General features: G+C 48.9%; 1 long non-coding RNA gene across 2 annotated transcripts; it reads right to left on the bottom strand.

The window, feature by feature from the left end:
- Positions 1-786: 786 nt before the first annotated feature.
- On the bottom strand, positions 787-8,932 carry LOC122230215. Of its 2 annotated transcripts, none has more exons than XR_006207345.1 (3): positions 8,825-8,932; positions 4,294-4,421; positions 787-1,153 (listed from the first exon to the last, which is right to left on the bottom strand). It is a non-coding gene; the product is annotated as an uncharacterized LOC122230215 (long non-coding RNA). The 2 variants fall into 2 exon arrangements; XR_006207346.1 differs by having other exon boundaries at positions 8,657-8,932.
- Between the last annotated feature and the right edge of the window lie 2,534 nt (positions 8,933-11,466).

Consider the following 11,466-nt stretch of genomic DNA (forward strand, 5'->3'; position numbering starts at 1 on the left):
GATAAAACCAACATTTTCCTGAGAACATGCAGCAGCCACAAGCCTGTGCATGTCTGAAAAATGTGTGGCTTAAGATACATGAAAAAGGCAAACTGTCAGACTAGTGCACTCACTCATCTATGTCTCTAGCCCAGGAAACCGTAAGAGGAAGCAGACCTATGCATAATCTTAATGGGAAAATTTAAGATAACTCTCTCAGAAATTGATAGAACACAATAAAAGATTGTAATGTTATAAACGGTATGAAAAATACCATTTTACACAGTGGATTGGAAAAAATATATATCCTTGCACTGAAAAAATGGAGGCTGTACTTTCTTTTTAAGTTCATGTAGAACACTTACAATGGTCCTGCATGAAATCACTGAGAAAAGTCTTCAACAAATACAAAATAACGAATACTATTCAGATGGCAATGGGATGAAATCAAAGTGGAAATTAAAACTCCCCCAAAACCTTACTTTGTAGAAAATTGCCCTGATGCTGGGGCGCCTGGGTGGCTCAGTCGGTTAAGCGTCCGACTTCAGCTCAGGTCATGATCTCGCGGTCCATGAGTTCGAGCCCCGCGTCAGGCTCTGGGCTGATGGCTCAGAGCCTGGAGCCTGTTTCCAATTCTGTGTCTCCCTCTCTTCTGCCCCTCCCCCGTTCATGCTCTCTCTCTGTCTCAAAAATAAATAAACGTTAAAAAAAAAGAAAGAAAATTGCCCTGATGCAACCGTTGATCCTAAGTACACTGCTAGGGGGGCCCTCCCAGGGATGATGCAACAGAAAGGAACACGGGCCGTATTCAGATGCTTGAATCACACAGTTTATTAAACTCAACCTAAGTCACACGGAGGGAAGTGAGGGGAGAGAGAAAGGGTAAGTTAACATACTTCAGAGCAGGTGAAGTTCCTGAATCCTAGGTACACGGTGCTCATGGGTCCTGTTTCTCTCCCTGCTGCATCAACCTTCCCCCCCAAGGATGCTGTTATGAGGACTGGGGCCGAGTTTTGAAGAAGGGGCTCCACAAATGGAAGCTTCCCTGGGTCACTGGCACCTGATATCTCTTCCTTGGAGAGACACAGGGGCAAGGAGGCTTGGCCGCAGCTCACTAGGCAGACTGTCGAGAAGTTGTGGTTTTCATCTGTGCTCCTCAGGCAGAACATCGGGGCTGCGGAGAGATCACCATGGGTGTCACTGATGGCTGGCCAAATCTGGGGGCAACACAGTTACCTGCCCAGAGGTGGCCTGATCATGACCTAATAAAGCATCTACTTTATTATGTCATATTTTAAGGATTTATTCTATCTAACCTTGATATATCTTACAGGTTACTAACCTTCCTTTCTATATGTAACACACCTATTGATTTTACTGTATTTCACAAGCTACTTCAATATACTTGAATATTCATGACCTATATTTAACCTGACATATGATTTTACTCAATCTCATAAACTAAAAGCTTACTTAAGATCTATGCTTAACTCTTTTGTGAATGTCCTAAGAAAAGCCACATGATCTCTGGACTACCTGAATTATCTCCTTCTTCAAAGCACTCAAAGGTTTTAGTATGGGTATAGCCTCAAAGGACTGCACCACTGCTCACAGAAATACACACACACACACACACACGCACACACGCACATGCACATTCAGATAGTTTTCCTTATGAAACAATTGAATATTTTCAGATAACAACACACACTTTTCTTAAAAAAGTTTTTCATTAATGGAAAAATCTCAGTGGAAATTAGGAACTAGTTGGGACAACAATGGAACTCTGCTGCATAGGTCTTATGAGATGCAGCTAACACCGTACTTGGGTATACATTTATAGCCCTAAATGCTATTATTGAAAATAAGACTAACAAGCATGAATTAAGCATTCAATTAAAGAAGCTAGATAAAGAAAAACAGAGAAAAATAAAGACATAAAATAGAGAAGACTTTGATTAATAGGAAAGCCTAGGTGGTTTCAGCTAATGAAGAGCTCCGTGGCCCCAGTGGGTGCTGAATTAACCAAATGCAATGTGAGGCTTAATATAAATAAAATGCCATGTGCCAGTGGTGGTGATTGTCACAGAATGTTCCTTATTGCAAAGTTCTTCTCCTGGGCTTTAAGTTAGCAGACCAGTATGCAAGGAACACTGACTTGTTCAGAAATTACTGTAGAAACTGTGAGTGTTTCACCTGGATAAAAGATCTATGGGAGAATCTGTAGGAGAATGGATTAGACTCAACTTGTCCAGGAATTTAGGAATAATTCGTTTGGAATTACAAAAAGTCAAATGTCAGGTTGTCGTAAGTAAAGACACCCATCTAACAACTAGGCGTTGGTGGCCATGTAGAGCTGCTTCTCTTGGTTCCATTCTGAAGAAGTCTACGGGGGCTGGGTTCCCTGTGAGTACCAGGGAGGAGCAGAGGTGGTGGTGGGGGGGGTCCTGCTCAGTTCAAAAAGTCTATTAATCCAGAATAATAATAGTCTGCTGGCATGGAGGAAGCCCTGGTATTTAAATGCTGCTTTCTTCTACCAAAACTCTGTTAATTATAAAAGTTAGAAAATTATAATATCATAACATGCTCCTGGGACATGAGTCACCTTGGGCTGGGTGACTTTTGTAATGGTCAGAAAATCAGCATGGTCCGCATGGTCAGAAACCATCTTGTGTCTTATTTGCTTATCCACATACTGTCTTTGTTCTCCCTGAAGGCAGGGACCATTTTATCCCAGACTTTGGACTACTTGGCACCTGGAAATGTGCTGGGACCTAGTAGGTGTTTGATAAATATTTGTTCAAAGAATGTGTCTAGGGTTCTTAACTCTCTAAATTATCCATGGGTCTGCTTCACGGGGTTTACAAACTCGCCAAATTTGTGTCTAAATTGGGTTTCTGGGGGGAGAAGGCCCATAGATTTTATCAGAGGCTCAAATGAGCCCCAGATCCAAGCAAAGTTGAGAACTATGAGTTTAGTGATGCCAGGAAGAGACAAAGAGGAGTTTGTCTTTTAAAACATTAATGGAAAGTTTAGGGACACGTGGGTGGCTCAGTCGGTTAAGCATCCGACTACGGCTCAGGTAATGATCTCACAGTTCACGAGTTCAAGCCCCGCGTCGGGCTCTGTGCTGACAGCGCAGAGCCTGGAGCCTGTTTCAGATTCTGTGTCTCCCTCTCTCTCTGCCCTTCCCCCACTCATGCTCTGTCTCTCTCTCCCTCTCTATCAAAAATAAATAAAACATTAAAAAAAACAAATAAAACATTATGGAAAATTTAGATTTCATGGAGTTTCAGCTGAATGTTAATGTGCTTGCATTATTGGAAAATTATATGCATTTTCTAGAAGTTGATCATCTTTATAGGGTGTAAATCTGATAACTTAGCCTTAACCACAATAGTTGATTAGATGAATTCCTTCTTCTGCCCCATCAGATTTGTTGCAGATTCTTTTCAGTTTTCAGGAATATTTGTACTTCTTAATAACACAAAAAAATTTAAAATATCTCTGGAGCACCCGAATCACCTTTTTTTTTTTTTTAAAGTACTCAAAGATTTTAGTATGGGTATGCTCCTGGGACAGAATTGCTGTTTAGAGAAATACACACACACACACACACGCACACACACACACGCACACACACAGAAAACACACATACATACACAGAGTCAGTATACCAAAGGGGGAACGGAAGTGACTTTGGGCAGTTTCCACGGCAAAGATGCATCCTTAAACTGCAACATTTTTATTCCTGAACAGGTAATTTATCATTACGTGTTTATGGGAATGATTACGGCAAGTCCAACTCTGTTAGCGGTTAAGTACACACTTAAAATGAATCCTGCTAACAGTTGTGATTGGCGTACAAAAATAAAATATATTATTTTATCATGTACATACCCTATTATTATCAGTATTTGCATTATATTATTTTATCATCATCCTATTATAATGTTGATAAGATATCATAAAATCTTACGGGTCTTTGCTCTGACTTTAAATGAGTTACTCTGTCTCTGAATATCACTCATTGTCTCTTCCCTCACACCCGCTATAAAGTCACAGGGAATTACAATCCCACTCAGGACTATCATGTTGGCCCTCAAATGTTCAGCTTCTTTCTTTCTGGCACCTGTTTTCTTCTTAGAAGGCTGGTGGGCCCTGTGATATACAACAAAATCAATCAGGCACATCTCACCATTCTGCCTAAATATAAGCCCTTGTCTGACCCTGAACCACAAATGAGAGCCACCCCCTACCTCGGAGATGCTTCCTCAGGGTCTCACATGCAGGAAAGAGAGAGGGCTCCCTTACCTGTCCACACAGGTGAGTGTGGGCACCTCCTTGCTGTCCAGTATGGCGTTCATTCAAGGAGAAAGAATTTTAAAAATGTGAAAATATCATCTCAGAGGGCTCTTCCCATCTTGTCCTTTGGTCTGAAGCTAGAAAATGAGTAAGAGTGACTTCTTTTATTCAGAGGGCAGAGTTCAAGTGGGGAGTGGGGCAAACATCCTAGTTTCTGCTTCCAACTCGGAGAGACGCTTCCCAACTGGTTAGAAAAACAAATTCTGTTTAAATCAAGAACTCAGACTTTGAATTGGAGAGAGACTGCTTTTTCACGAGCCTTACCTCTCCCCGCTGCCCACCCCCCAGACACACAGCATATATGAATCTCTTTCCACAGGGAGCATCTGGGATTTTCAATTATTAAAAGGAAGCTCAGAGCCAGGCGCTTCCTTGGGGAGCCCAACGAGACTTAGGCTGCAGGTTCTGTGTAACCCCTGGCATTCAGTAACATTTCCAATACCTTGGCTTAAATCTGGACGTTTTAGATTTGGGGGTGAGCACTGGCATGGCGAACGCAAGGGGAATAAATAAATAAAGGCGTGAGTGAAGAGAGATCAGCAGTTCTCCCCCACCCCTCCCATGCAAGGACCATGTTTCTTGCAGCGATGTAAACAACCAACCAGCGGGCAGGCAGGTCGAGCATCCAGCTCCAGCCTCTTTCTGGCCGGGCCCCTCCTCTGCCGCTCCTTCCCCAGCCCTGCCGTGCCTCTCTCGGTAAGATCCAGAGGGCGTTCCCTGGCCTGACACGGGATGAGCTTCGCCAGTGTCTGCCGCGCCTCCTTCCAGCCCTTGTGGTTGAACGGGGCTCTTTTCCTTGTTGGCTTCCTTTTCCTCTCCATGGCCCAACTCTTGTCGCCTCCTAACACTTCGGACAAATGAAGTTTGTGAGGTCATGATTTCCCCAGGGGCAAGTAGAAAGTCGCCTCCCACTCCCCAACACCACATTAGAGGGAGAGACTTTCTTCCCCCCCCCCCCCACCCCGTTCCAATTCATGTGATGGACTTGACTTTTCTGGCTGATCTCTCTGCCGCCTTTCGAAGCCTCTTGGTGTGAAAAGGCAGCAAATGGTGGTCACCTGGACACTGAGCTAAAGGATGGCATGTGCACAAAATTGTACCAAGGCACCACGTACAGAGAAAAAGATGGCACCCCTATTGGTGTTGCACTTAGAGTCCGTTATCACCCCTAGAATTACCCTGCAGATTCTATGTCACGTTGTGCCAGTTAATTGCACAAAGAATCACGTTGGGTGCAAGCATGCTCCAACACTATCCCTCACTGTGCACGTCGACCTGCGGTGCGGGTCCAGGGGCAGGGGCTTCCACTCGTCTCGCACCAGGCTTTTTTTTTTCAGAATTCACCAGCTGGGAGTGTCAGGCAAGGACAGCCACCGACCCTCCTCCGTGGGTCCTCCCGGCATTTCCATCCTCACTTGCCTATGAATATACACTCGCGTCCCCTTCCTCACGCCAAAGCCGGGCAGCTGGTCAACCTGGCGTTAAAGGGAGGTTAAGGCAAAGACGGAAAACAACGAGAATGGGAAACATGCTTTCAGAGCCCCAAATCAAGAAACGTTATTTCCTTTCTGCGTTTCTAGAGACATTCAAAACAATTCCTGGACGTGAAAAATCCGTGCGGAATAATTGAAATCGAAATGTGGAAGGCCTTACGTTGCCCTAATCCATTTACAGCGGTGTGAATTGCTTCTCAAAGCCAACTGCCAGACGGGCTGCTTTACTTAATGACTCGAATGCTCAAGTTCCCTCGGGGGAGGAGACGGTTTTGCCACCAACTGTGGCATTTCCCCACTTTCTCCTTTGTCCTGAGGTGGCCTGGCTGTGGTCCAGGCTCTCCTGAGATCTCAGCCAGCGGGAGCAGGTACCTGCTCAGTCTGCTCCCAGCACGGCACATGCTTTATCCCACACCTGCTGAGTCTCGAGGAGACAAAAAAGGGGGTAAAGAACACGTCCTGTTTTGTTCCCATGCGCTGATGGCTCAATTCTCGTAATTTATGGGGATAAAATATGCATGGCTGTTACACCTGAAAAGAAGGAACAGGAATCGCTAGCAATTTGTCCACAGATAGAACCATCAGAGAAAGTGCCTGAACCAAGGGCCCCCGGGGGAAATGGTGTCAGGAAGACGGCTGTGGTTGAGCAGCTCCAGGCTCTGGGAACTGCTTCTCCTAAGAATCCAGGCACTCAGGGGCCGCACCAGGATGGCCCTCCTGTCTTCTTCCCCCAGACCCTGAGCTCTTCCTGCTGATCAGGTTTGATAGCGGGTCCATTTATGAAGTGAAGATTTGACATTGTAGAGATGTCAGGACGAAAAGCGAGGACAGCAGTTTTCCAGGTGTGGGCCATGGACCGCTGGGAACCCCAAGTGCTTTCACAGTCCAGGATCACGTCATCGAAACAATTTTCTTTTTTTATTATCTTTATTTTTTAATGTTTTATTTATTTTTGAGAGACAGAAAGAGACAGTGCAAGCGGGGAGGGGCAGAGAGAGAAGGAGACACAGAATCCAAAGCAGGCTCCAGGCTCCGAGCTGTCAGCACAGAGCCCGACGCGGGGCTCGAACTCACAAACTACGAGATCGTGACCTGAGCCGAAGTCGGACGCTTAACCCACTGAGCCACCCAGGCGCCCAAAAACAATTTTCTTAATGCCTTTTTCTTTGCCTTTTTCACTGAGTTGACCTTTGCATTGATGATGCAGAAGCATTAATATTAATAGGTATATTAGTCTCCAGAGAAACAGAATAGGGTGTGTGTGTGTGTGTCTGTGTACAGAGAGAGAGAGAGAGAGAGAGAGAGAGTGAGAGAGAGAGAGAAACAATGCTCTTTGGAGGGATAATACAAACATATGTAATGTATATTAGATGGATACATACAGATAACACATACACACACACAAGAGAGAGATTTTAAGGAATTGGCTCACATGATTGTGGGAACTAACATGTTCAAAATCTGTAGGGCAGGTCAGCAGGCTGGAGACCCAGGGAGGAGTGAGTGCTGTAGCTTGAGTCTGAAGGCAGCCTGGAGGAAGAATTCCCTCTTCCCCAGGGGACCTCAGTCTCTTCTTGTAAGCCTTCAACTGATTGGATGAGGCCCACCCACATCATAGAGAGTCATGGGCTTTACTTCATGTTCACCGATTTAATGTTAATCTCATGTAAATAATCTCTAGACTGGTGTTTGATGAGGCAACGGGGAAACATAACTTAGCCAAGTTGACGCATAAAATTAACCATCACAACAGGTAAAACTGCTGGTGACTTAGCATAAATGAAGGCCATGGTGTTAAACTGGACAGTAGTCATTGGCTTCTTCACTACTGTGTACTCAGAGGAAAGAGAGAGAGAGAAAGAAAGAAAGAAAGAAAGAAAGAAAGAAAGAAAATAAAGAGGAGGAAAGAAAGAAAGAAAGAAAGAAGGAAAGAAAGAAAGAAGAGAAAAGAAAAGAAAAGAAAAGCAAAAAGGAGGAAAGGAAGGAAGGAAGGAAAGGAAGAAAAAAAGAAAGCCGGTTTCACCTAAGAATATCTTTGATGAAATGCAAGAAAGAGTCAATTTCACTAAACACCCCCAAGAGACTGCTCATGACATCTACCGCCCACCGTCGGCAGAGGGCAGCCTCCCGCACTGCCCACCCTCCCGCCTGCAGGCCCACATCCGTGGGGAGCTGAGGCCCACGTGCTAAGTAGCGCCCGCACTGCGCGACACCCACACGGGCTGCCTCTCCGCCAGCGAGAAGCTGGCACGCCGGGTGGTGCTGGGGCTGGGTGGCGCCCTGCTCGCCAATTCCTGCCTCCCCTCTACGCCACCAGCCTTGTGCTGGCCGACCCCTGCCACGACCCCTCCCCCCCCCCAACTCTGAGCAGGGCCATCCACACCTGGCCCAGCCTAGACCGGGTCTTGGGGCCGTGCCTGCCTCCTCCCTATGCCCGTACCACGCTGCGCCTGTTTGCGGGGCCCCTTGCGGCCCCCTTGGATCCTACCCCCAATGCCTGCCATTGCCCGAGCCTCAACTGGAGCCTGGCGGGGGGACACTGATGTCGAGGTTGTGGATGTGGGCACCGGGCGCGTGAAGGCTGAGGCCTCCCTCGGGCCTCCCTCCCGCCTCTGCAGGGCAGCCTTTCTCCGGGGCCTTCCGCCAGGCTGCCAGAGCTCTCGGGAAGTCCTGCCTCCTGGCCTTGAAGACCTACGATGCAGCCAAGGCCGGACCCTACCAGGACGCTCGCAGGCAGCTGTCTCTCCTCCTGGACCAGCAGGGCCCGGGGGCTTGGCCCTCAAAACCAGTGGTGGACAAATTCAGAGTCTGAAACCCACCTGCTGAAGCAGACGAGGTCCCCAGGAATCCCCTGCATCCCGGGCCCTCCCTGTGAAACCTCGCGGTGCGAGCCCCTCCCCTTTAGCCTCCACAGCAGCTTTGACCTCTGCTGCCCTAGTTCCATGGGGACCGTCATCAGGTGCTCGCTGTTTCCGTGGCGCTCTTACGTCTGGGTCTGAGCACCGCCTCCCACCAGTGCAAGGACCGCGAAACCAAACTCGATGACTCGCCCTCCGGGGAGCAATCGTCGTGGGCTGCCCCCCAAGGGGCCCGACGGGCCGCCCATCCCCCCCAACGCGCCATCCGCGCATGCGCAGCGTTACTGCGCTCGTGGAACGTCTAGGAACAGGAAGGACGTGCACCGCGTGCGCGCCCGCTGCTGTAACGGAAACGCACCCGTTTGCTGTCGTCGCCGAGAGTCCTGCTGTGGCCACTGTTGATGGGCATATTGCCCAAATTCAGCTTCCGCAGGGCAGGGATTTTGTTGTCACGCTGTCCCCACGGTCTAGAAGAGGCACGGCCTGTGATCGGGCGCTGGATTCCTACTTGTTAATTCAACAAATGCACAAAAAGGGTTCAGGTTGCTTCGGGCTCCTGCAAGGTGAAGCTGCCTTAAGCGTTTTGCACGACTGAGGACGATGCTTCTCTGCGCGCAGCCAGCCTGCCCGTGCAGGTGGCCGCCGCGTGCCCCGCGTCTGCTCCTGTGGCCGGGCAGCCTCGGCTGGGCTTCCTCAGTTTGCTCCAGCGATTTCTGCCTTCCCCTCCTCCCCCTCCGCCCAAGGCCACCTTCCCGCCATCGCCGTGTCTTGTCAGCGGTGCGGCTTCTCATCTGATGTGGGACAGTCGTCGCCAGCGAGCGTTCGCACATAGCGCAGCTGGCAAGTGCTTCTCGCCTAGACGGTGTGACAGAGACCGACGAAGGAGCTTATTAGCGTCTTAAGGGCATTTCCTGTGGTGTCTGAGGAGCCCCTCGGCCCACTGAGGACGAGCCTGGGGCCTGCACAGGGCTCCGGAGGGGCCGGCCGAGCTGCAGGTGCACTGAGCACTGGCTGAGGACGGTGCAGCTGACTCCATCGTCGTGTTGGGTTTCAGCCGCGCGTGGACGTTCGCCGCAATTCGGACGGGAACTTGAATGGTGGTGTTCGTGCTTCTAAACAAAGAGCGCATTTATGAGAATGGGAGCGGCAGAGGGACGGCAGCCAGAAAGGAAGATGGTCTCAAACACTGCCTGGGGGAGGGGACGGCTTCTGGAAGCCTCATGCGTACACAGAGGAAGAGGGGCCTCTCCGTTACGGGCGAGGTGGGGCTCCCACCTGCTGGCCGCTGGGCCCGGCTGATGCCTCAGAGCTTCCAGTCGTCCTTGGTCCTTGTGAGGTTCTGGGTCCTCGGGAAGCTGTGCCCTGAGCAATTAGACAGGCAAGAGGCTTACGGGGGGTGGGTGCGGGGAGGAGAGGGGGTGTCTGCGCGGATGAACGAGAGAGAGAGCACAAGCAGCCAGGGAGGGGCTCCCAGAAGCGGGGCTCCCAGGCATGCAGAGCGGGAGGAGGGAGGGCTGTGTAGGAAGGGGCCTGGCACCGAGATGCTTGGCCAGGGAACCCTGGTGCAGAGATGGCTTTAGAGCAGCCGCGTGTCGGGCAGAAATGGCCTGCCTCTTGCATTCAACGGGGGTGCAACGGGGGTGGCCCCGGGAGCGTGAAGCCTGCGGCTGGGCACGGCCACCCAGTTAGGCACCTTGCAGCTGGTTTCTCTCCAAGGGCGAGCTGAGTGGGGCATGCCCGTGGCTGCCTCCCGGGCCCCATGACCGCTCACAGGCAGAGGGGCCCCTGGAAGGTGGCAGCTCAGAGGCGGCCCTCTCTTCCTCCCTCTGGCTCCTCCTGTGCTGCCCTCATATGCCTGGTCCTGGTTGTGCGCCCAGCTGTCCAGCCTCTCCCAGGAGTGTTCTGGACCCCATTAGAGAGGGGGCCGTGGGGAGAAAGAAGACGCGGCTAAGGGGGAAGCAGTGTCATCAGGGAGGTGTCAGGGAAGGCAATATATTCTGGTGACGGTATTTTCAAACGCTCAGTTCCTGGGAAGGGACCCCAGGCCATAACCGAAACACCAATAACTGAGGCAGAGTGAGTCCTTTGAGGGAAGCCACAGCGGGGTTGGCAAAAGAAACACACGGGGGAGGGGACAACAAAGCCCCCGGTGGGTACAACTGGCATGATTGAAAAGCCACTGCCGGGTGAATCGTTTACCCATGGCTAATAGCTTTTGTTGGTTTTCTTTTCTCTTTTAAGGGCATTGGTCAAATTTAGGCTACCTTGCATAGAAAGGCAGTTTTTCAATGTCGGCCGGGCTGTGAGGGGCTGCCACGACTTTATACTGTGGTTCCTCCTGCAGTTATGCAGTGTGCAACCTGGAGCACTGTGCCCCTGCTACCGTGCCCTGTGGGCAGCTGGGGCCTGAGCTGAGATTAGCTGTCACAGCTGTGGCCCATGTGTATGTATGTATGTATGTATGTATGTATGTATATATATGTATGTGCATATATGTATGCAATATATGCATACATATATGCACATACATATATATTGCACATATATATATATTGCATACATATACCATACATACCATAATATATATGCATACATATATATAATATAATATATTATATATGCATATAATATATATGCATAATTGCATATATATAATATGCATATATATAATTGCATGTATATTCATACATAAATGCATATATAATGCATATTATATATTATATATATAATATGTATATATTACATATAAATAAATATATAATGTATAATAT

This window comes from Panthera leo, chromosome C2 (assembly GCF_018350215.1).
Source record: "Panthera leo isolate Ple1 chromosome C2, P.leo_Ple1_pat1.1, whole genome shotgun sequence".
NCBI lineage: Eukaryota > Metazoa > Chordata > Mammalia > Carnivora > Felidae > Panthera > Panthera leo.